The 26,009-nt window shown below is 44.4% G+C and overlaps 2 non-coding genes across 2 annotated transcripts; both read right to left on the bottom strand.

Moving 5' to 3' along the window:
* Positions 1-23,921: 23,921 nt before the first annotated feature.
* On the bottom strand, positions 23,922-24,003 carry trnas-aga (transfer RNA serine (anticodon AGA)). Its single transcript has one exon. It is a non-coding gene; the product is annotated as a tRNA-Ser (tRNA).
* Positions 24,004-25,726: 1,723 nt separating this feature from the next.
* On the bottom strand, positions 25,727-25,799 carry trnar-ucg (transfer RNA arginine (anticodon UCG)). Its single transcript has one exon. It is a non-coding gene; the product is annotated as a tRNA-Arg (tRNA).
* Between the last annotated feature and the right edge of the window lie 210 nt (positions 25,800-26,009).

Here is a 26,009-nt window from a genome sequence, read left to right as displayed (position 1 = left end):
GCCCTTGTTTTTCCACAGGCCAATTTCCATGCCTCAATCAAGGCAATCAGCTCTGCTGCTTGCGCTGACAGATGAGAAGGAAGTGATCCCGCTTTGACAACCTCGTGGGTAGTTGCTACAACATACCGGACACTGGCCTATCTCTTTGCTTCTGAATGCTGACCTATCCACAATAAAACACCGTTTCCAGATTCTAAATTGGTGAATCCTACACGTCTGGTCTCGGGCTTCAAATGTCATTAATTACAGCGACACTGTCATGTGGGTCTCCGTCTCCTTCTGTGGGGAGAAGACAAGCAGCATTAAGGACGTTATATCGCTTTATTGACATGTTAGGCTTCTCCAATAGCATAGCATTGTATGTGAACCAACGTGCTGCCGACATGTGTGCTGTGGTTTTCTCAGAAAGCAGTAAGGATACTGCATGTGGGACCAGTCGGTTTAATTCAACAAAGCGGACTATGTCCCTGGAAGCTACAACAGCCTTTTCAAATGCAGGCACGACTAGGAGGCATTTATGAAATCCTGCCATTACGGGATCTAAGTTGAGGTGAAAAATAAGCTACTGGCCTCAATTTTCCACACATAATTCTGCTTCAGTACAGATGTCATGCAGGCACGCTTCTCATCCACTGTTTGTACAAAAGGCTTGTTTGGATTTGGAATCCCAGTGTCGGTGTAGTTTGGAGTGCCATTTCAATTAAACAAAGGCACGCTCGGCCTCAGGGATCACTGCAACGGACTCGAGCTCTGCAAACCTGAACCATGAGCTATGTCACTTTTGGCACCTAAACGGTTGCGTAATGCGGGTTCAACATTCTAAGTAAGATCACATGACCAAAAAGGATAGCAATTGTTTCTTCATGTGAGGCTTTGAATTTTGCTGGTTTGCTTGAACTCTGTCTTGCCCAATGGCCTTTCCTTGTTCAGATATTAAGTGACGGAAGAACTTCAACTATTGTTCCACAAGTTGTAGTTTTGCGAGACTAGATGACAGAGCTTCGCAAGCCTACCTTTCTCAAATTGTTTCTCTGTTGATGCTGCGATTAAGTATTCGCTTACATACTGCAGAAGCGCTGACCCCCCACCCCCGGTTAAAACAAGAGTCTCCAGATTCCTGTGTAGAGCCTCTTTAATTATGGTGGGGACTCACAGTAATCTTGAAAATGTCACGTGAATGTATACTATTTGCCTTTGAATAGAAAAGTGAACCAGGATTTACTGTCGGCGTGTAACGGTACACAAAACAAAGCATTTGCTAAATCCACAATAGAGAGCCATTTACATCCGGTGGAATTTGAGCCAATATAATATAGGGGTTGGGAACATTTCGGGTGCGCAGAACAACAGCGTTATTGATAGCCTGCAGGTCATGAACAAACCTCAATTCCCCCGATTCACCTGGAATGTTTGCCTTTTTGAACGAAAAAAAGGGTGTTCTCACCATTGATTATTCACGGGGGATTATCACTCCAACCGATAAGAGAGATTGAAAGACTGGAGTAATTCCTTGCACAGCCTCTGGTTTTAACGGCCCTTTTGTTTTGCAAGGCTCTTTTGCTTTGCAAGGACGATACTCAGACTTCGGGGTTATTCTTAAGGATTCGTATGAGCCCCACATCGTGTTTGCCTTATGCCCTAAAATCAGTTGGGACCCTTATTAATCTTGGGTCCGAGACATCTACCATAGGTAAACGCCAGACGACACTCCTGGTGGGGATTACCTGGACTGCCCTGTCTGCCTGAGTTAGCCGATTTAGTATCTTCCTATACGTCCTTATGACTGCATTGAATCAGATAACCACACCGACCCTGAAGATACAATCTCTCGTTTTTTGTGCCTGTCGTACCCATGGTCGCAAATTCTGACACCTGTCGCTGGATGCCTTCGCCAATGATCCGTGAGGAAAAGAGCCTTCCACATCAAAAAAACAGGGTCTACTTACCGTCACAGATACTTAAAAAAGTTTAAAGTGACAGCACACCTGTGATCATTCCAATAAAATTCGCACAATAACAACTGATCTGGTTTAACCAATCTCCTGAACCAATCCTTCTCTTATGATTTGTCAGGACCATCGCGGTGTATGTGTGTTGTGCAGTGCAGCATATCTCCAGCAAGAAAATCGGTGTTAATGGGATTAACATGGCGACTTGCTTCCTGGGTGAATGAATCGCTCACGGAACCTATCGCTCTCTGACATGCATCAGGGGTCGTGATTCGTATTTTCCAGCCTGCACTGTTAAATCTTCTTTTTGTATTACCTGCAAGCCCGTCGGGGTACTGCGCAAATCCGACCCCAGTCTCACTATGAGATTCCGAGACATCAGATTTAAAGAACAGAATTCCGATAACAGAAATGAGAATTGGAATGTTTCCCCATTACTGGTTTCGCACAATAGGGGTGCGGTAAATCTATCTCGTGTCATGACTCCTGAAGCACCCATTAAGTTCAAGAAGCTTCCGTTCATCTTTATTTGCGTCGACTCTCTGAACTGCCTTGATTTATGACCTGAATATGTTGCCCTTGTATCTTCCAAAAAAGTAAGAGGTGCACCTTCCACATATAACATAGATGAAAGCATTGACTTATATGCATCAACGTTGTACTGAAAATATAGTTCACGCTTCGCAAACTCAGTGCTCAGTGTAGAGGTGGGACATGTTTCAGTGCCCATAAGGTGAGTAGTAGAGATGAGCATAAGCGATTATTCGTTGCCAAGCATAAAGCAGAGAAGTTTACCTGTACCTTTGGGGCTGCCCACCTCCACCTCAGCCTTCCTCCATTAGTCACCCTGCTGTCCAGCCTCCAGGGCCGATTGAGGCTGTCTGGGCGTGCACTGCCTCACTCACTGGTCCATTGCTCTGCAAACAAAGCACCCGCCAGATTTACCTCTGCCAGCCCTTCTTTTCACGCAGCACCTCCTTCCAACGGCTGGGCGACCATTTGCATCACAGTCAGCTGAGCTTTATGTGTTTGCTGTTCCATCTTTAATTTTCATTTTTCCTTCTCTTGGGCCAGAAGGTTTTCAGCATGTAGCGCGTGGAGTTCCATTAAATTCAGGTTTCCCGTGTCCCAGGTAATACATTGGCAAGACGCCTCATGTTATGGGCGCCTGATAGCTTTCACATATTCCCTTTAAAGTACAATTTGCTTCTTCTTATCAACACTTCAAGGTTAGTGGCCTGAAACATTCGAGTTCCTTTCCAGATAAGGAGTTGTCTTTTTCTAATTCCTTGGCTGTTGATATGGTAGTTTGTTGGCCTTGTAAGTCTGCTATTAGTTCGGTTTAAATATACATAGATTTTCTTTCTGTCTGCAACACTTGCCCTCTGAAAAGTCAGGCCTTTACTGTTTTGTTTCCCTGTGCTTTTATTGGTTTCAAAAGAAATGTTAATTTTCCATTGCAATGGACATCACATAATTTTTTCAGAGGTCGGTGCAACATCGAGGGCCGAAGTGCCTGTACTGCACTGTAACGTTCTATGTTGTAAGATACATTTCCTGCTGGTTTCCGATGTCTCTCCTCACTGTGGAAACTTCCAGACACATCTTCCAGTGATTTGTCTGCACTTCATTCAATCCAGAAAACTGTAGTTTCTGCTGAGAATGTGATCTCTCTACAATGGAGAGAGGAAAACAGAGTCGGTGACAAAGCTGAGATCACTTAAGTTCTGTCCAGAATCAACAAAATTTAACCCGGTCTTCCAGTGTCCTGTCACTTTAACATTGCATTGTGTACCCAATCCATCATACCAGTCTCTGGTCTGCTGCAGTTCTTCTTCAAGGCACAGCGCAAGCTGGAAGATCGGCAATTCATTTTCTACTGAAAGACCATGCAGATTTCAGGACCCAACATCGAGTTCAATCATTTTGGATCCTGTCCGCCCTCTTCCACATTTTTCACCCACCTACACATCCCATCAGTTCCGAACACGAATCATTGGACTCGAAGCGTTAACTATCCTTTCTCGTCATAGATGGACAAGAGCTGCTGATTTTGTTCAGCCATTTTGGCAATTCTTCAAAGAACATTTCTTCGAAGTAAATTATCTCACACTTTTCCACATTAAAATCCATTTGCCACTTCTGAGGTCACCTCTGCAGATTATCCATGCCCCTCTGTAACCGTCAGCAGATATTGGCACTATTGACAACATCGTCGATCTTAATATCTTCTGCAAATTTACGAATCCATCATTCTGTGCCCTAATCCAGATCATTTATAAAAATGGCAAACAACAGCGGACACAAAAAGGAACTTTGTGGTACACCATCAGTTACTGAACTCCAGGATTATCATTTCCCATGAACTGCCACACTCTGTCTTCTTTCAGCGAGCCAATTTCTGATCCAAACCGCTAAACCATCCTCAATCCCATGACTCTGTATTTCATGCAACAGCCGACAGTGCCTGACTGAAAACCATATCCACTACATCAACCACTTTACTCTCATCCACCTGTTTGCTCACCTTCTCAAAGACCTCAATGAGGTTTGTGAGGCACAACCTGCTATTCATAAAATCGTACTCACTATCCCGAATCAACTTCTTCCTTTTTCGATTATCATAATTCCTATCTTTCATAATCTGTTCCAAAACGTTAGCTGGAAGAAAGCTAAGGATCACTGTTCTAGAATTACCAGCAATGTCTCTACTCCCCTTCGTGAAGAAGGGGACAATATTTGCTGAACTCGGGTCTTCTAGCACTAATGACATAGACACTGACGCAATAAAGCTTATAGTCAAAAGTTCTGCAATCTCCTCCCACGATTCGCAGAGAGTCCTCGGATACATCCCATCAAGTCCAGGGGGCAAACCTATTTTTAGACTTTCATGAATTGCTAACAACTCCTCTTTATGAATGTCAATTTCGTTTATTCTAATAGGTTGCATCTCAATACTCACTTCGACAACATTGTCTTTTTCATTTTTTCTATGATAAAAAATACATTCAGCGTCTGTGCTTTCCTTGGACACCGCTGACAACTTCGTATTTCTGTTCTTGACAGGCCATAATCATATGCTAGACATTCTTTTATTCTTGAACTATCAATTGAAAGCTTCAGGATTCTTCCTGCCGGACAAAGACTTCTCATGCCTCCTCTTCGCTCGAAGTAGCTCTCTCTTTTGGCCCTTCCTGGTTAGCTTTTAATTCCCAAGCGTCCTACCTCAGCCTTCATATCTCATGTTTACATACGCCCCCTTCTCCTTCTTCTCAAGAGATTCAACTTTTTCAGTAAACCCAGCTCCCTGTGTCAACCTCATATTCCCTGCATGATGCATACATACTTACCAAGGACATGCAGTAGCTTTTCCCTGAACAAGCTCCATATTTCAGGTGTGCACAACCCTTGAAGGTACGTTCCACATGCGGTGCATCTTAACTCTTGCCTAATCGCATCAGAATGGCGTTTCTCCCCGCGATACCTCATGCTCTGCAATAAATACCTATTCCTATCCATCACTAAATAAACATAACCGAATTGTGGTCACTACCAACAAATTGCTCACTTACCTCCAAAGAGAACAGCTGGCTGAGTTCATTACCCAGAAGCAAATCCAATGTGGCTTCGCGTCTTGTTGGCCAGTCTACATGCTGCGTCAGGAAAACCTCCTGCACGCATTGGACAAAAACTGACCGATCCGAGGTGCTGAACCGATAACATTTCCAATCAATATTTGGAAAGTTAATGCTCCCCATAACAACTACCCTGTTACTTTTGTTCCTATCCATTATCATCTTTGCAATCTTTTCCTCCATATATCTAGAACATTTTTGTGTTGACCTCTCCATTCCTGATTCTAATCTCAGTCCATTCTACCTCAGCAGATTCAGTCGCATCCTCACCAATATCCTTTTTGCTACCAAAATACTGTCCTTGTCGAATAATGCCACATCTCCCCCTCTGAAACGACCCTCCTGGTCTGACTGAAAAATAGAAGCTGAAGTACAAGGAACAACCATTCTCTTCAGTCCTCCGTTCATGTCTCTGAAATGGCCACAACATCGAAGGCCCAGGTAACAACAAATGGCACCTACCCTATCCTAGATGCTTCCGGCGTTGAAGCAAACACACTTCAAGCCACCTTCATCCTTGCCAGTACACTCTTTTAAACCGGAAACGCTATTTATGACAAAACCACTCACAATTACCTGCAAACTGGAGCTACAATTCAGCTTCACACTCCGCGGCTGAATTCGTTCAAACCCTCATGAATAGCTTTGGCAAATTATCCCCTCAGGGTATTGGTACTCTTCTCGTTCAGGTCAAGACCATCCTGTTTGTAAGGGTTCATCGACTCCAGTATGAGCCCCAACAATCCAGGTATCAAAATCTCTCCCTCCTGTACCATCCTTGCAACAACATTTTTAAATGCTCTCTCCCTACACGTCACCTCACTACGACGTAGAATGGGCAACAAATCAGAGAGAACTCTGTTTGTTCTAGGTTTACGATGTCACCCTCGATCCCTGAAATTCTGCCATACATCCACAACACTTTTATTATCGATGTTGTTAGTGCATATGTGGACAATGACTTGGGGTTGCCCACCCTCTCCCTTAAGGATCCTGAAAACACGATGCGAGACATCACAAACCCTGGTAGCTGGGAGACAACACAGCAATCATGAGTCTGCCCTATATCCACAGAATCTCAATATGTTCCCATCGATATGGAGTCTCCAATAACAAATGCTCTCCTCCTCTCTGGCCCACCCTTCAGATAAAAAGGGACAAACTCTGTGCCAAAGACCTTTCCCAAATGGCTTTCCCCTCGTAAGTCATCCCGCCCAAAAATAACAAATATGGTATGCATGTTACTGAGGGTCACGGCCACAGCAGATGCCTGCACTGTCTGCCTGTTAGCGTTTCGGCTGCCGACTGTATCCCATCGATCTATTTCTTGTACCTGAAGTGTTACTGCCCCTCTATAACTTCGCTCAATTCCACTCAGACTCCCAATGATCTGACATCAAGCTACAGTTCCTGAACACAGTTGCTGAGGAGCTGGAGTTGGGTGCACATCCCGCAGATGTGGATATCTGGGACATTATTGAAGACCCTTACATCTCACATTCTACAGAAAGAAATTTCAAATGTCCGGCAATCCATTCCTAATATTGTCCACATGGACACACTCACATATTTTTTTTATGCAAACATCTATACATGTATATAAAAATGTGTGTGCACTTGCATGTATGCGTGTGCGCATATATATTTAAAAGTTGCAAAAGAAAGTTGATTGAAACGGCATTTATTTTTTTAAATGATTTTGTGGAATATTCTGTCGTTGGGAAATACCTCAGTTACTTACAACCAGCAGAAATACTCCCTGAGTAAATATCCATCTCTCAGTAGAGATACAGAGGTGACGTTTGAAGATGTTGACGTTTCTCATATCGCTGATCCTGTGCTGTGTTAAATTCTGGAAAGGATGTTTAGTTCGTTTCATGTTACTGATTTTGTTGCAACCTCGCACAGGCCATTAAAACAATCCAAAAATTATTAGATTTATCTCATTGGACAATGTTGTCGGCAAAACTGGAACCGAAATGATAAAGATGTATGAAGTACTGCTTTAAAGATTGTAAGATTCAAACAGGAACATTTTTCGCGTCTTGTCACTGGATATTTTGGGGGGAGATGGGTGAGCAGCAAATGGTCTCACTCCCTTCTCTGTGATTGAAGCCAAATTTCCAAGGCAATAGATGAAAATAAATAGTGCATTCCATCGATAGGTCAGTTCCCACTCACGATAGTATAATTTCGGTTTGATTCTCGTCATCGTATAAAGCGTTAGGTGAGTGGGGAGATCGGGATTCTGATGGTAAGCTGAAACATTGCGATCATTAATCCCACACGGTTGGCATCACTTTATATCATAAACCAATTATGCAGAGGACTGAGCTTATCGACTTCCCTTTAATGCTGAGCTAACAGAAACAGCTCAGTTCTTTTACAATTTATGGAAGTTCACGTAGAACAAGCTGCTAAACTTTTCTTCACAACCAGCACTTGCTACACTTAGTCGTACTCAGTTGGAGGTGATCTGTGGTGTATTTCCAATTAACGTTAACCAATTAGAAATTGTGCAGCTAACGCTTACCCGACCCGGCCGACCAGACTCCCTGTCTTGGTGAAATTCACTCATTATGTTTCTGCACGCATTTTTACAAATACTTTAGAATCAGCTTCTGACGCATTTTTCCTGAAAAATAATCATTTTCGATTTCAATTACTGTAGAATGAAAAAAAAGTGCTCCAAACTTTTCCTTATCATTCATCGCTGGTTTTGAAGTTCGAAAGTCTAGCTATAGATCCATCTGAATGAAGGATTTTCCCTCCTGTTTACTCTCAGCAAATTCACATCATCAGGGAAACTTCCATATGGACGCAACTCAGTTTTATCTGGTTTCACACCACATGATCTATTCATCTGTTCCACCATCCCATGAAACCCCGACTTGTCTTTTCTAATGGCGTGATGCCCCAGTACTTCATTGGCTTCCTTTCCATTCCATTCAGTCAGCTCCTGCTCCTCACAGAACGAGTTAGGGAACTGGAACTAGATTTAGATGAACTGAGGATTATTCGAGAGGCTGAGAGGGTGATAGATAGAAGCTACAGGGACATAGTTACGCCAGAGAACAGAGGTATCTGGGTAACAGTAAGAGGTGGGAAGGGGAGGAAACAGGCAGTGCAGGGATCCCCTGGGTCGTTCCCCTCAACAATAAGTATACCGCTGTGGATACTGTTCGGGGGGACGGCCTAGCAGGGGTAAGCTGCAGTGACCGGGTCTCTGGCACGAGGTCCGGCTCTGAGTCTCAGAAGGGAAAGGGGGAGAGGAGGAGAGCGCTAGTTATAGGAGACTCTTTAGTTAGAGGGGCGGACAGGCGGTTCTGTGGACATGGGCGACACTCTCGGATGGTTTGTTGCCTCCCGGGTGCCAGGGTCCGAGGCGTCTCGGACCATGTCTTCAGAATCCTTAAGGGGGAGGGTGTGCAGCCAGAAGTCGTGGTGCACGTTGGCACCAACGACATAGGTAGGACGACGGGTGCGGAGGTCATTCAGGAGCTCAGGGAGTTAGGCTGGAAGCTAGAAACTAGGACGGACGGAGTCGTAATCTCTGGGTTGTTGCCGGTGCCACGTGACAGTGAGGCAAGGAATAGGGAGAGTGTGCATAGAACAGAGAACAATACAGCACAGAACAGGCCCTTCGGCCCACGATGTTGTGCCGAACTTCTAACCGAGATGAAGTACCCATCCATGTACCTATCCAAATGCCGCTTAAAGGTCGCCAATGATTCCGACTCTACCACTCCCACGGGCAGCGCATTCCATGCCCCCACCACTCTCTGGGTAAAGAACCCACTCCTGACATCTCCCCTATACCTTCCACCCTTCACCTTAAATTTATGTCCCCTTGTAACACTCTGTTGTACCCGGGGAAAAAGTTTCTGACTGTCTACTCTATCTATTCTTCTGATCATCTTATTAACCTCTATCAAGTCACCCCTCATCCTTCGCCGTTCCAACGAGAAAAGGCCGAGAACTCTCAACCTATCCTCGTACGACTTCCTCTCCATTCCAGGCAACATCCTGGTAAATCTTCTCTGCACCCTGTCCAAAGCTTCCACATCTTTCCTAAAGTGAGGCGACCAGAACTGCACACAGTACTCCAACTGTGGCCTAACCAAAGTCCTGTACAGCTGCAACATCACTTCACGACTCTTGAATTCAATCCCTCTGCTAATGAACGATAATATTCCCTAGGCCTTCTTACAAACTCTATCCACCTGAGTGGCAACCTTCAAAGATCTATGTACATAGACCCCAAGATCCCTCTGTTCCTCCACCTGACTAAGAACCCTACCATTAACCCTGTATTCCGCATTCTTATTTGTTCTTCCAAAATGGACAACCTCACACTTGGCAGGGTTGAACTCCATCTGCCACTCCTCAGCCCAGATCTGCATCATATCTAAGTCCCTCTGGAGCCGACAACAGCCCTCCTCACTGTCCACAACTCCACCTATCTTCGTATCATCTGCAAATTTACTGACCCACCCTTCGACTCCCTCATCTAAGTCATTAATAAAAATTACAAACAGCAGAGGACCCAGAACTGATCCCTGCGGAACTCCACTTGTAACTGGGCTCCAGGCCGAATATTTACCATCTACCACCACTCTCTGCCTTCGACCGGTTAGCCAGTTTTCTATCCAATTGGCCAAATTTCCCTCTATCCCATGCCTCCTGACTTTCCGCATAAGCCTACCATGGGGAACCTTATCAAATGCCTTACTAAAATCCATGTACACTACATCCACTGCTCTACCCTCATCCACATGTTTGGTCACCTCCTCGAAGAATTCAATAAGACTTGTAAGGCAAGACCTACCCTTCACAAATCCGTGCTGGCTGTCCCTAATCAAGCAGTGTCTTTCCAGATACTCATAAATCCTATCCCTCAGTACCCTTTCCATTACTTTGCCTACCACAGAAGTAAGACTAACAGGCCTGTAATTCCCGGGGTTATCCCTATTCCCTTTTTTGAACAGGGGCACAACATTCGCTACTCTCCAGTCCCCTGGTACCACCCCCGTTGCCAGTGAAGACGAGAAGATAATTGCCAACGGTACTGCAATTTCCTCTCTTGCTTCCCACATAATCCTAGGATATATCCCGTCAGGCCCAGGGGACTTGTCTATCCTCAAGTTGTTCAAAATGTCCAACACATCTTCCTTCCTAACAGGTATCTCTTCTAGCTTACCAGTCCATTTCACACTCTCTTCTTCTACAATACGGTCCCTCTCGTTCGTAAATACTGAAGAGAAGTACTTGTTCAAGACCTCTCCTATCTCTTCCGACTCAATACACAGTCTCCCACTACTGTCCTTGATCGGACCTACCCGCGTTCTCGTCATTCTCAGGTTTCTCACATACGCATAAAATGCCTTGGGGTTATCCTTGATCCTATCCGCCAATGATTTTTCATGCCCTCTCATAGCTCTCCTAATCCCTTTCTTCAGGTCCCTTCTGGCTATCCTGTATCCCTCCACTGCTCTGTCTGAATCCTGTTTCTTCATCCTTATGTAAGCCTCCTTCTTCCTCTTTACCAGACATTCAACCTCTCTCGTCAACCAAGGCTCCCTCACACGACCATTTCTTTCCTGCCTGATAGGTACATACATATCATGGACACGTCGTATCTGCTCTTTGAAAAAGTTCCACATTTCCACCACATTCTTCCCTGACAGCCTATGTGCAGTTGAACACGTGGCTGCAAGGATGGTGTAGGAGGGAGGACGTCAGGTATTTGGACAATTGGACTGCATTCTGGGGAAGGTGGGACCTGTACAAGCAGGATGGGTTGCACCTGAACCAGGAGGGCACCAATATCCTGGGGGGTAGGTTTGCTAGCACTCTTCGGAGGTGTTTAAATTTATTTGGCAGGGGGATGGGATCCGGACTGGTAGTCCAGCAAGCAGGCTAGCTGTTTGTCAGGATGTCCAAGAATGTAGGGAGGCTGTGGAGAAGGTAGCACTGACAGGGAATACTTGTGGACACAGAGATGGGTTCAAGTGTGTATACTTCAACGCAAGGAGTATCAGAAATAATTTGAGTGAACTTAAGGCGTGGATCGGAACCTGGGACTACGATGTTGTGGCCATCACGGAAACGTGGATGGAAGAGGGACAGGAATGGTTGTTGGAGGTTCCTGGTTACAGATGTTTCAGTAAGATTAGGGAGGGTGGTAAAAAAGGAGGGGGTGGCGTTGCTAATTAGAAATGGTATAACGGCTGCAGAAAGGCAGTTCTAGGGGGATCTGCCTTTGGAGGTAGTATGGGCTGAAGTCAGAAATAGGAAAGGTGCAGTCACCTTGTTGGGTGTTTACCAAAGCCCCCCAATAGCAGCAGAGATGTGGAGAAACAGATTGGGAAACAGATTTTGGAAAGGTGCAGAAGCCACAGGGTAGTAGGCATGGGTGATTTCAACTTCCCAAACATTGATTGGAAGCTCTTTAGATCAAGGAGATTGGATGGGGCGGTGTTTGTGCAGTGTGTCCAGGAAGCTTTTCTAACTCAGTATGTAGATTGTCGGCCAGAGGGGAGGCCATATTGGATTTGGTACTTGGTAACGAACCGGGACAAGTGATGGGCTTGTTACTGGGTGAACATTTTGGTGATGGTGAACACAATTCTGTGACTTTCACCTTGGTTATGGAGAGAGTTAGGTGCATGCAACAGATTAGGTTTTACAGTTGGGGGAAGGGTAAATACGATGCTGTAAGACAGGATCTGAGGAGCATAAGTTGGGAGCATTGGCTGTGAGGGAAGGATGTCGTGGAAATGTGGAACTTTTTCAAGGAACAGATACGACGTGTCCTTGATATGTATGTACCTGTCAGGCAGGAAAGAGATGGTCGTGTGAGGGAAATTTGGTTGACGAGGGAGGTTGAATGTCTTGTAAATAGGAAGAAGGAGGCTTACATAAGGTTGAGGAAACAATGTTCAGACAGAGCATTGGAGGGATACAGGATTGCCAGAAGGGAGCTGAAGAAAGGGATTAGGAGATCTAAGGGAGGGCATGAAAAATCTTTGGCGGATAGGATCAAGGATAACCCCAAGGCATTTTATGCGTATGTGAGAAACATGAGAATGACGAGAACGAGGGTCGGTCCGATCAAGGACAGTAGTGGGAGACTACGTATTGAGTCGGAAGAGATGGGAGAGGTCTTGAATGAGTACTTTTCTTCAATATTTACAAACGAGAGGGACCGTACTGTTGAAGAGGAGAGTGTGAAACGGACTGGTATGCTAGAAAGATACTTGTTAGGAAGGAAGATGTGTTGGACATTTTGAATAACCTGAGGATAGACAAGTCCCCCGGGCCTGACGGGATATATCCTAGGATTATGTGGGAAGCAAGAGAGGAAATTGCAGTACCGTTGGCAATTATCTTTTCGTCTTCACTGTCAACAGGGGTGGTAACAGGGGACTGGAGATTGGCGAATGTTGTGCCCCTGTTCAAAAAAGGGAATAGGGATAACCCCGGGAATTACAGAACAGTTAGTCTTACTTTGGTGGTAGGCAACGTAATGGAAACGGTACTGAGGGATAGGATTTATGAGTATCTGGAAAGACACTGCTTGATTAGGGACAGCCCGCACGGATTTGTGAAGTGTCGGTCTTGCCTTCCAAGTCTTATTGAATTCTTTGAGGAGGTGACCAAGCATGTGGATGGGGTTAGAGCAGTGGATGTAGTATACATGGATTTTAGTAAGGCATTTGATAAGGTTCCCCATGGTAGGCTTATGTGGAAAGTCAGGAGGCATGGGGTAGAGGGAAATTTGGCCAGTTGGATAGAAAACTGGCTAACCGGTCGAAGTCAGAGAGTGGGGGTAGATGGTCAATATTCAGCCTGGAGCCCAGTTACAAGTGGTGTTCCGCAGGGATCAGTTCTGGGTCCTCTGCTGTTTGTAATTTTTATTCATGACTTGGATGAGGGAGTCGAAGGGTGGGTCAGTAAATTTGCAGATAATACGAAGATTGGTGGAGTTGTGGATCGTGAGGAGGGCGGTTGTCGGCTGCAAAGGAACTTAGACATGGTGCAGAGCTGGGCTGAGGAGTGGCAGATGGAGTTCAACCCTGCCAAGTGTGAGTTTATCTATTTTGGAAGGACAAGTAAGAATGCGGAATACAGGGTTAACGGTAGGGTTTTTAGTAAGGTGGAGGAGCAGAGGGATCTTTGGGTCTATGTTCATAGATCTTTGAAATATGTCACTCAGGTGGATAGAGCTTGTAAGAAAGCCTATGGTGTATTAGTGTTCATTAGCAGAGGGGTTGAATTCAAGAGTCGTGAAGTGATGTTACAGCTGTACAGGACATTGATTAGGCCACATTTGGAGTACTGTGTGCAGTTCTGGTCGCCTCACTTTAGGAAAGATGTGGAAGTTTTGGAGAGGGTGCAGAGAAGATTTACCAGGATGTTGCCTGGAATGGAGAATAGGTCGTACGTGGATAGGTTGAGAGTGCAAGGCCTTTTCTCATTGGAATGGTGAAGGATGAGGGGTGACTTGATAGAGGTTTATAAGATAGAGTAGATAGAGTAGACAGTCAGAAACGTTTTCCCCAGGTACAACAGAGTGTTACAAGGGGACATAAATTTAAGGTGAAGGGTGGAAGGTATAAGGGGATGTCAGGGGTGGGTTCTTTACCCAGAGAGTGGTGGGGGCATGGAATGCGCTGCCTGTGGGAGTGGCAGAGTCAGAATCATTGGCGAACTTTAAGTGGCAATTGGATAGGTACATGGGTTGGTGCTTAAGCTAGGTCAAATGTTCGGCACAACATCGTGGGCCGAAGGGCCTGTTCTGTGCCGTATTGTTGTATGTTTTATGTTCTATGTTCTTTCTATGTTCTATGTTCTATACCTCAATTAGGGAAGGTATTGGGATCCTTACCTTCAATTACAAAAATATTATTGTCTCCTGTCCGAGATTTTTCACCGAATTATTTCAGACTGAACATTTTGAGAATAGATGGATTAAGATGGAGCTATTTGTCAAGAACCTGGCATTCCAGGAGTAATCCCTGAATAGGTGTTGTGTCTTAATGCACCATTGTCAGCACAGGAGAGTGTGAAGCAGCTTCAGAATGTAAACGCGCATGTTCTTGATGGATTTCCGAGTGAATTTTATAAATAATTTATAAACCTATTGTCAGGGCTGATGTTTAACATGTTCCGTCTCTCATACAGTCACAAACCCCTTCCTCCATCCTTAAGAGAAGCTCATATCTCTCTGATGCTGAAGAAAGGAAGACCCCGGAGGATTGTGCTTCTTACACGCCAATTTCACTATTAAATGTTGGTCTCAAAATCCTGTCTGAGATCCGTGCATTAAGGTGGAAACTTTGCTGCCTTCCGTCACCAAAGAGGACCAAACAGGCTGAAGAAAGGGACGCAGATCTACCTACAATGTGAAGAGTTTACTAAATATGATCCAAGAGTGTCAACATCAATCTGTCCAGGGATTATTGATTTCTTTAGATGAGAGAAGGCATTTGATTGCGTTGAGTGGCTGGATCTCTTCTGTACATTAAAATCGTTTGGTCTACGCAAAGCTTTTATCAAGTTGGTGAGGGTCCTTTCCAGCGATCCTCTGGCTGCGGTTCTCACTAATGGTGTGGCCAATCAGTAATATCAATATTTCTCCAGGCAGCCACAAAGGTTGACACCTTTCGCCATTCTTGTTTACGTTGGGGATTGAGCCACTGGCGGAGGCCATCCCTAGGGATGCCAATATATCTGCCCGAGAGGTGGGATCGAAGTCTCGAAAGATTACATTGTATGCAGATGAGGGTTTTCGTCAAATCCCGCAATTTCGGTAGTTATGTGATGCAATGCATTGATTCGCTTGTTGCCTTTCCAGGCGAGAAGATTAATTTTACAAAGTTGGAGGCCATGCCTATGGGAGGTCTTAGGGAAATATCTCATACTGAGGGCATATCCTGGTTTCCTTTTAAATGGTCACGGGGGTGGTTCCCCTATTTCAGTATATTCATTACATCTGTATTTGATCATTTATTTAACGTGAACTATGTCCATTTGTTTGACAAAATTAAACAAGACCTTCAAAGATGGGAGGCATTTCCAATATCCTGGCTCGGTCAGATAGCTGTTATTAAAATGAATGTCCTTCTTCATTTCCTACACCCAGTTCAAATGCTTTCAATGATGTTTCCCAGAAGATATTTCGGAAACATAATGGCTGGTTTAGCTCTTTTATTTGGAACCATAAGCGATTCCTTATCTCGCTAACAAAATTGCAACTGCCCCACAGATTGTGAGGAGTAGGTCTCCCCGATTAAAAGCAATCAATTAAGTTTTTTCATCGTATGTTAGTGCCTGGGCCGCTGAGGTCTCAGCATCAATATGGCTCGACATTGAGCCCTCTCAGACAAAGTGAACCCTTCTTCGTCTGTTGTTATTAGATGAAATGACAACATTTATGGAATATTGTCATAAAATAATGATTATCAAACTGTTAAAACTTGAAGGACAATGCGTCAGATCGAGGCAATACAGCCAAAACCATGTTTCTTTCGTCCATAATTGGTATACCGGGGATAATGGATTCCAGGTTTAAACTGTGGGCAAGGAGTGGGATATCTTGTTTGGGTGATTTAGAATTCGTAGTATCCCTACAGTGTGGAAACAGGTCCTTGGGTCCAGCAAGTCCACTTCGACCCTCTGAAGAGTAACCTACCCAGACCCATTCACCTACCATCTTATATTTACCCTAATTAATGCCCCAACTTACAGATCCTGGAACACTATGAGCGATTGAGCAATGGCCAAGTCATCTCACATGCACATGTTTGTGACTGTGGGAAGAAACCTACGCAGACACAGTTGAGAATATACTAACTCCACACAGCCAGTCACCCAAGGCTGTAACCAGACTTGTGACCCTGGTGCGATGAGTAAGCAGTGCAAACCACCGAGCCACCACGTGTTACTTGAAGGAGAAATAATTATATTGTTTGATCAAATAACTCGTAAGTATGGATTACCTAGTAGAGACTTCTTCTGTTTTTTTCCAGATCAGAGATTTGATTAAAAAACACAATTTTAAAAGACAATTATAGATCCGATACAGAGAAGCAGGTGATTATTGTAAAGAATACGCTCTCTGTCAGTACCCTTTACCATCTGTTGGAGAGTGTCCCCGCAGACAAGACTGTGCAGCTTCGTGACGTCTGTGCGAGAGAGTTGGGGCTTTAGATCTCTTCGGAGACATGGGAAGATATTTGTGAAAATGTTCGAAGGATTTTGATCTGAAATAGGACCCATTCCATGCAGTTAAAAATTCTTCACAGGGTCTACCTGACCCCAGATTTTCTCTCAAAATTCAAAGTGGGATTATCTTCAGCGTGTCCTCAATGCCAAATGACTACAGGCACTCTTACTCATTGCGTGTGGTCCTGCTGCAGGCTTCGTATATATTGGAGCACTGTGTTCAGTATGGTAGAGTGGGTCTTGGGGAGCGAATTGGAGGTGGACCTGGTTTCTCTTTTCCTGGGCCTGCCACAGATGCACATGGGAAAAAAAAATATATCCTTACTTTCTGGGCTAGGGAAAGTATTATGTTGTGTTGTATGTCTGAAAACTCCCCGGGTCTGTTGGGACTTTGTAAGCTCATCATGGAGAATATCCCTTTGGACTTTCCCACCAGCATGGTGCACCAAAAAAACAGAGATCAATACAAGTCATAGAGTCATAGAGTCATAGAAATGTACAGCATGGAAACAGTCCCTTTGGTCCAACCCGTCCATGCCGGCCAGATATCACAAACCAATCTAGTCCCACCTGCCAGCACCTGGCCCCTATCCCTCCAAACCCTTCCTATTCATATACCCATCCAAATGCTTCTTAAATGTTGCACTTGTGTCAGCCTCCCCGACATCACCTGGCAGTTCATTTCATACACGTACCATTCTCTGTGTGAAATAGTTGCCCCGTAGTTCTCTATCATATCTTTCCCCTCTCACCCGAAACTTATACCTTATCGTTCTGACTCCCCGACCCCAGGGAAAAGACTTTACCTATTTACCCTGTCCATGCCACTCATAATTTTGTAAAACTCTATTATGTCAGCACTCAGCCTCCGACACTCCTGGGAAAACAGCCCCAGCCTGTTCAGCCTCTCTCTATAACTCAAATCCTCCAACGCTGGCAACATCCTTGAAATCTTTTCTGAACCCTTTCAAGTTTCACAACATCTTTCCGATAGGAAGGAGACCAGAATTGCACGCAATATTCCAACGCTGGTCTAACTAGTGTCCTGTACAGCCGCAACATGATCTTACAACCCTGTACTCTATACTCTGAGCAATAAAGGAAACGCCTTTATCACTATCCTATCTACCTGCAACTCCTCTTTCAAGGAGCTATGAACCTGCACTCCAAGGTCTCTTTGTTCAGCAACACTCCCTGCGACCTCACCATTCAGAGTATAAGTCCTGCTGAGATTTTTTTCCCCAAAATGCAACACCTCACATTTATCTGAATTAAAATTCATCTGCCACTTCTAAGCCAATTGCCTATTTGGTCAATCTGAGGTGACCTTCTTCGCTCTCTACTGCACCTCCAATTTTGGTGTCATCTACAAACTTACGAATTGTATCTCTTATGCTTGCATCCAAATCATTTATGTCAATGACAAAAAGTAGTGAATCCAGCACTGATCCTTGTGGCACTGCACTTGTCACAGGCCTCCAGTCCGAAAAACAACCCTCCACCACCACCGTCTGTCTTCTACCTTTGAGCCAGTTCTGTATCCAAATGGCTAGTTCTCCATGTATTCCATGAGATCGAACCATACCATTCAGTCTCCCATGGGGAACCTCATCAAAACCCTTACTGATGTCCATATCGATCACATCTACACCTCTGCCCTCATCAATCATCTTGGTTACTTCCTCAAAAAACTGAATCAAGTTTGTGAGACATGATTTCTCACGCACAAAACCATGTTGACTATCTCTAATCAGTCCTTGCCTTTCCAAATACATGCACATCCTGTCCCTCACGATTCCCTCCAACAACTTGCCCATCACCAACGTCAGGCTCACTGGTCTATAGTTCCCTGGCTTGTACTTAACACCCTTCTTATACAATAGCACAACATTAGCGAACCTCCAGTCTTCCAGCACCTCACCTGTGACTATCCATATTACAAATATCTCAGCAAGAGGCCCAGGAATCACTTCTCTAGCTTCCCACAGAGTTCTAGGGTACACCTGATCAGGTCCTGGGGATTTATCCATCTTTACCCGTTTCAAGACATCCAGCACTTCCTCCTCTGTAATATCGACATTTTGCAAGGTGTCGCCATCTATTTCGCTACATTTTATATCTTCCATATCATTTTCCGCAGTAAATACTGATGCACAATACTCCTTTAGTATCTCCCTCATACTTCCTGTGCTAGGAAAAATATTCTGAAGTTTTGGATGTCTGAAAATCCCCCGGGTCTGTTGGGTGGTTGTAAGCTCATCATGGAGAATATCCCTTTGGACATTCTCACCAGTATGGTGCACCGGAAAGCAGAGATTTATATGAGGTATGGGAACCCTTTTTGGATTACCGCGATACAGGCGTACCTGCCACTCTAAAAAGGGCTTTTATATAGCCATAACGATTTTGTCTAATGAATCACATATTAGGAATTATGAACGTATGAATGTGTATCAGTTCATGCTCTCGAAGAACGAGAGCTATCACTTTGTTATGCTGAGCCATATTATTTATTTATTACTTATTGTTTATTTTTGTTTTTCTTCTGTCCGTTTAGAGACTTTAACTTATTTTATATATACATGCACATGGGTGTAATTGTGTCCAGTTATTTGAGTTGTTTTGTTATTGCTATAATATAATAATAATAATAATAATAATATATTTTTCAATAAATTATTTTGCTAATAAGTTAAAATGCTAACATTGATAGATTGGAGTCCCAAATAACTATCATTAGAGAGACCACTCATGGTGGTTTACGTTGAAGGTCACCACACGGGTGATGGGGTGAGGTTGAGAGAGCATCCCCTTCATGGCAACCTCTGTCAGTGTGGGGAATTGAACCTGCACTGGTGACCTCCCTCTGCATCCCAAACCAACCATCCAGCCATCTGAGTGGGAGACTGTGTAACTACTACACATAGAATCAGCCGCAGAAAAAAGGGCAAGATAAATTTTAATGACAAGGAAAAAGGTGTATTTGAGACAAAAATGTTCTGTGCTAGAAATTGTATTTTATAATGAGACAAATGTTTGGAAGCTGTCTTTGGCTGAATACAATAAGGTGAGACAAGTGAAATAACCAGATTGAATAATTGTGATTGGATACCGATAACCATAAAATAAGTGCATGTTTTTGAATGGTCTGTGGAAAGCATGCTGATTGTTGCATGAATTTATAAATCAAATGAAATATATTGTAAGGAGAATCCATCTCCATGGGAAATGTCTTCTGAACATTTGCTAGAAGAAACCCGGGGTATGAAGTGACTGAGAATCGTCTGCTCAGTAACAGGAAGCTGGGGGTTGAATGACTGAAACGTCCTGTAACATGGAGCTGAGAAAACGATCAGAACACCCCCAAACGAATTGAACGTTGGAACATATTTGAAGTACTGAATGGCCTCATGGTGGAATTTAATTGTGTGTGATTTGAAAAACGTACATCTCTACTCCATCCTCTTACGTGTTACACACTGGGGCACAGCCGTTTTCCTGAAACTGGGAATAGGTTGGAACAATACTGGAACATTCCATAATTAGGATTCCCCAGAATATTCTATGACTATGTGGGGGGCATTAGAAAGGCAAGACAGAAAGAGAGGGAAGGTGCTGCATGCAGTAGTGAGAGTGGTGGAGCATGAGCCTTGTTAGGGGATTGGTGCTATAACAGGTATACAGTGAGTGTGAGGGAGCAGAGTATACAAATGTGTGTATGTGAGAGAGAGAATGTGTGAACTCACCAGTGTACTCTGGGACAGTGTGTCCCAGAGAGTGTCACAGTGCGTCTCAGAGAGGCGCAGAGAGTGACATAGTGTGTTCCAGTGTGACAGATAGAGTCACAGAGTGCCACAAAGTGTCACAGTGTGTCTCAGAGAGAGTCAGGGAGTGTCACAGTGTGTCTCAGACAGTGTCAGAGAGTGCCACAGATAGTTTTAGAGAGAGTGAGAGAGGGTCACAGTGTGTCTCAGAGAGGGACAGAGAGCGACATAGTGTTTAGATTTTTAGATTAGATTAGATTACGTTACAGTGTGGAAACAGGCCCAACAGGTCCACACCGACCCGCCGAAGAGCAACCCACCCATACGCCTACATTTACCCCTGACCTGACACTAGGGTCAATTTAGCCTGGCCAATTCACCTAACCTGCACATTTTTGGAATGTGGGAGGAAACCGGAGCAACCGGAGGAAACCCACACAGACACGGGGAGAAAGTGTGTTCCAGTGTGGAAGATAGAGTCACAGAGTGTCACAGAGTGTCTCAGAGAGTGTCACAGTGTGTCTCAAACAGTGTCATCGAGTGCCACAGAGAGTTTCAGAGAGAGTCAGAGAGGGTCACAGTGTGTCTCAAACAATCTGTCAGCGAGTGCCACAGTGTGTTTCAGAGAGAATCCGAGAGTGTTACATTGTGTCTGAGAGAGTGTCAGAGAGAATCAGAGAGTGTCACAGTGTGTCTAAGAGAGTTGCAGAGAGAGTCAGATAGTGTCACTTTGTGTCTCAGTGAGTGTCACAGTATGTCTCAGAGAGTCAGGGAGAGTCGGAAAGTGTCATTGTCGGTGTCAGAGAGTGTGTTACCGTCTGTCAGAGAGTGTCACAGAGTGTTTCAGATGTGCTAGAAAGCGTTACAGTATGTCACAGAGAGTGTCGGAGAGTGTCACAGTGTGTCTCAGAGAGCGTCACAGTGTGTTGGAGAGTATCAGAGAGTGCCACAGTGTGTCTCTGCCTGTGTCAGAGATTGTCACAGTGATTTTAATCCCAGTGTTTATAATGCAGAATTTATATCAATCTCTATCATGATTGTTTTAGATCTTTATTTCCATCGCAGTCGGGAGGGAGAGAGGGAGGGAAGCAGCTCACAGCACCATCCAAGCTGACAGCACCATCAACACACACAACTTAATCCCCCGCCCCCCCCCCCCCCCCCCCCCCCCCCGCGACATACACACACACACAATGCTGGAACGGACAGAAAGAGAGCAGGAAGGAGATTGATTCCAATTTCAATGTATTTTCTTGAAAAACAACGTTGCAAAAAGATGCAACAGTGGTGCACACGAACTTAGATTCTGACACTAACACACATAACACATGCACATTTACACACAAACACACGAACAAACCCCCCACGTACAGGCACAGATAATGTCTTTAATACAGAGATATAACATTTTTATTAATAAGTGATCAATGGTCAGTTGGAGAAGGCAGGAGAATGGAGTTGAGAAATATTTCAGCGGTAATCAATTGCCATGGCAGATTAGATGGGATGAATGATCGAATTCTGCTCCAGTGTCTCATGCTGATATGATCTTTCGGTGCCTGGGATTGTCTTCCCGCAATTTCAGTGGAGACTCAAATTGGTGAGTATGTGATTTACGAGTGTTAATGGCAACAAAGACAGGTTTCAAGGACTGAATGGCCAATATCTGTTCCTAATTATCATCCATTTTCATCTCAAAAGATTGGCGATTGGTTTGAGGGTAACACATTTTGAGACTAAGGGCCTTCCCATTTCAGACTGAGACAGGGATGTTCCTTTTTCTTTAAGGTTCTGTGATCTGTGGCGTTCTCCTGCCGAAGTAACAGTTACTGAAAACGCTCAAGGTTGGGTATCATAGAACTTTGATGAACAAGATAATCTATGTTTATTGGGAACAGAGAGGAAAGGGGTGTTTAGTTATAATCACATCACCAATACACATTCTGAATGGTGCAGCAGGCACGACGGGCTGAATGGCCAGCTGCTGCTCCTGCCTCATGTGTTGTTCTCGTATGCACTCTGTAATATTACAGAGATAAAGGACGATCCCATTCAGCCAGTCATCAACATTATAATGAGACAGGAGGAGACCATTCTGCCCTCTCAGGATTTACACACGAACAGCTTGATGTCATTCAGCCTGCTAAGTACATCACACAATGACCCAAACCCGGACTTCAAACCCACCACAGCAGATGGTGGAATTTGAATTCAATAAAATAGTTGGAATTAGCAATCTAATGAAATATTGATTGCTGTCAAAACTAAAAAAAAACCCAGGCTCACTAGTGTCCTCCACAGAAGGAAACTTGCTATCTTCACTGGTCTGACTTACATGTTACTCCAGACCCTCAGAAATGGCAGACTCTCAAATGCCCTTTGCAATGGCCAAGCCAGCCATTCAGATATAATACTGCAAGTTCTCAAAGAAGTGAAACCAGACAGACCTGAGCACTGGCAGCTGACAGCACATCGAAGTGCATGGGTTGAGAAAGGCAGTTCCCCAACTGCTTCTCGAGAGCAACTCGGAAAGGGAAATAAATGCTGGCCCAGCCACCAACACCGATGTCCCATTAATGAATGAAAGATGTCCACACTCAGTAAAGAGAGATAGAGGGGTCAGACGTTACCTGAAACAGTGACTTGAATATATACCTACATGTGCATGATACTCAGCAATATGGGAAAATGTGAAAAATACATGAAGATAAGAGTCAATGTCCCGTCCTCTACTCGGTCCGACAGTTCACACTTCTTCATCCTCCTCTGATTCCATTTCCCAAAGAGTATGTCAAGATTTCCAAAGCTGGAGCCTAAATTATATCGTTTGCTTCTTAAACATTTTTCCAACTGCTAACTGACAATATTTTCACAGTATCTCTTCACAATCCTCTGGCTTGCACCATGTCCAGGGATGAGAAGTCCCGTTTGGTGGAGAGATTCCTGAGGCTGGTGAGTTTCATTTTGGAACAAAGTGGACAAAGATGGTTAAGTGGCATTTTCCTGCGGTTGTTTGCAATGATGGGAGAGGGAGCGGTGGGAAATGAGCACTTTGACGAGCAGGAGGAAGTGTTGCCACTGACCCGAGTCAGAGAATAGAGGACAGGGATTAAAGGAATCTAATGAAAAGCAGCACTTCTGTTTAGGAAGTTCAATAACAACTGCAGAAACCCGATGTGTCGAGCAGTGTATCTGGAAAGAGAAACAGAGATAATGTTTTAAATATGGTACATTTCTGATGAAGAACTCGAGTTTCCCAATTCTAATCAAATTACCGGACTGGTTTGCAAAATAGGTTTTCTGAACTTTGAGCGAAAATTGCTCCTGCAGGAAAGCATTCACGACGTAGTCAGTAGGATTCGAACCTACATGGGGAAACCCCAATGGATTTCTAATCCATCGCCTTAACCACTCGGCCATGACTACATACAGCGCAGCAGGGTTGAACATTGACCAAATCAGCCGTGATCTCATTGAAAGCTGTCGCTGACTTGATGAGCGAAATGCTTCCATCTCCTTTCATACCTTTGCTGTCATTTGTAAGGTGCGAGACACCAATGTAAAAGAAGAAAAGCACAAAGGTAGGAAAAGACATTTGCAGCCAAACTGAGTCAAAATTATTTTTTGAAAGGAAAATCACACTTGGCAATTTGCTAGATCTCTTTGCGAACATGACCAGCAGAGGTAAGCAAGGGAGCTATTGATCTGAGTATTCTTGGACCTGAAGCAAACAAAGGTTAGTGACATATTCATTTCTTTTTCTGGCGAACGAAATGTTCTTTCCTGATGGTTACAATGAAAGAGATGGTTCCCAATAAAAGACAAAGATTAAGTCGCATCTAGATATATTTCAATGTGACACGATTCATTTTCAGTCCCTAATTACCCCAGAGATGGAGGGGTGAGTTACTTTTCTTCACTCTTCAACTCCTCAGCATGGAGGTACAGACATGAAACCGCTAGAGATGGAGTTCTTGAATTGGGAACTAGCGACACTGAAGGAACTAGGCAAAAGTGAGGACTACAGATGCTGGAAACCAGATTTTAGATCAGAGTGATGCTGGAAAAGCACAGCAGGTCAGGCAGCATCCGAAGAGCAGGCAAGTAGACCTTTCTGTTGCCAGTCCTGCTACGTTCCCCAAAGAATTTTCGTTTTTTGATCAGATTTCCAGAAACTGCAGCTATTTGTTTTATGTTAAACTTCATAATGTTTTGGACAAAACCAATGACATGCCAGCATCGGATAAATCGGCAGAAGTACTGGTACACCGATATGTTTGCTGAACAATACAACCATTCCATGAGCAGGAATACGATCCGGGCCACGGTGCTGAGAGTACCGAATCCTCACAAGTAAATAACAAGACAAAGCGATAAATACTATAGAATTTGATGTAAATAAAACACCCTTTCTGAACATTTCCGTTGCAGATTGTGGGAAAACGCCATTCCGTCCGTGTGCATTGCGGCTAATCAGAGAGCCATCTGTTTTTAGATTAGATTACTTACAGTGTGGAAACAGGCCCTTCGGCCCAACAAGTCCACACCGACCCCCCGAAGTGCAACCCACCCATACCCCTACATCTACCCCTTAACTAACACTATGGGCAATTTAGCATGGACAATTCACCTGACCTGCACATCTTTGAACTGTGGGAGGAAACCGGAGCACCCGGAGGAAACCCACAGAGACACGGGGAGAACGTGCAAACTCCACACAGTCAGTCGCCTGATGCGGGAATTGAACCCAGGTCTCAGGCGCTGTGAGGCAGCAGTGCTAACCACTGTGCCACTGTTCTAGTCACAGTTCTAACTTTGGCCCAAAGTCTCGTGTGTTCTAATGTTTCAAGGGCAAATTTCAATGAGGTTATCCTATGTTCTTAAATGGCACAATAACGGGGCAAAAGTATGACACTTCCACAACGAATTGTAAGCCTTTTGAGGAACTCATGCTCATTTTCACCCACAGAGGGAGACACACAGAAAGATACCCCCAAACTGACGGAGGTGTCCGTTGTGGAGAGCTGGAATTTGATATGGACAACAGGACAAATGCAAGTTTTAAATGAGAAAGCACAGAGGCGACGTCCCGCAAGGGCTTCACAGCGGAGCGTCAACGTAGACGACAGTCAAAGCAAAACATTCCCCTCGAGCCAGGTAGGACTCGAACCTACAACCTTCTGATCCGAAGTCAGACGCGTTATCCATTATGCCACTGGCCCAAGAGACAAGCCAAGCGTTGGCAGAATGTCGATATGTAATGCCATGGACTTTCACGGAATCAGAATGAAAAAGGTGAACAAGCAGCGAAGATAATCACCAACACTGCTTCACTTCGAAGTTTCCAATTTTTGAAGCAGAGCCTTTCACTGGCAAAGGAGAAACATTTGTCCTCAGCTGCCTGCTTCAGGGTCGCCTCCTTCTCTGCTGGA

This window comes from Chiloscyllium plagiosum, unplaced genomic scaffold (assembly GCF_037043375.1).
Source record: "Chiloscyllium plagiosum isolate Xiang-an unplaced genomic scaffold, Cpla_swu_hap1 HiC_scaffold_45, whole genome shotgun sequence".
Lineage (NCBI taxonomy): Eukaryota > Metazoa > Chordata > Chondrichthyes > Orectolobiformes > Hemiscylliidae > Chiloscyllium > Chiloscyllium plagiosum.
Note: the sequence above shows the minus strand (reverse complement) of the source record. Positions and strands in the feature narration are given on the sequence as shown.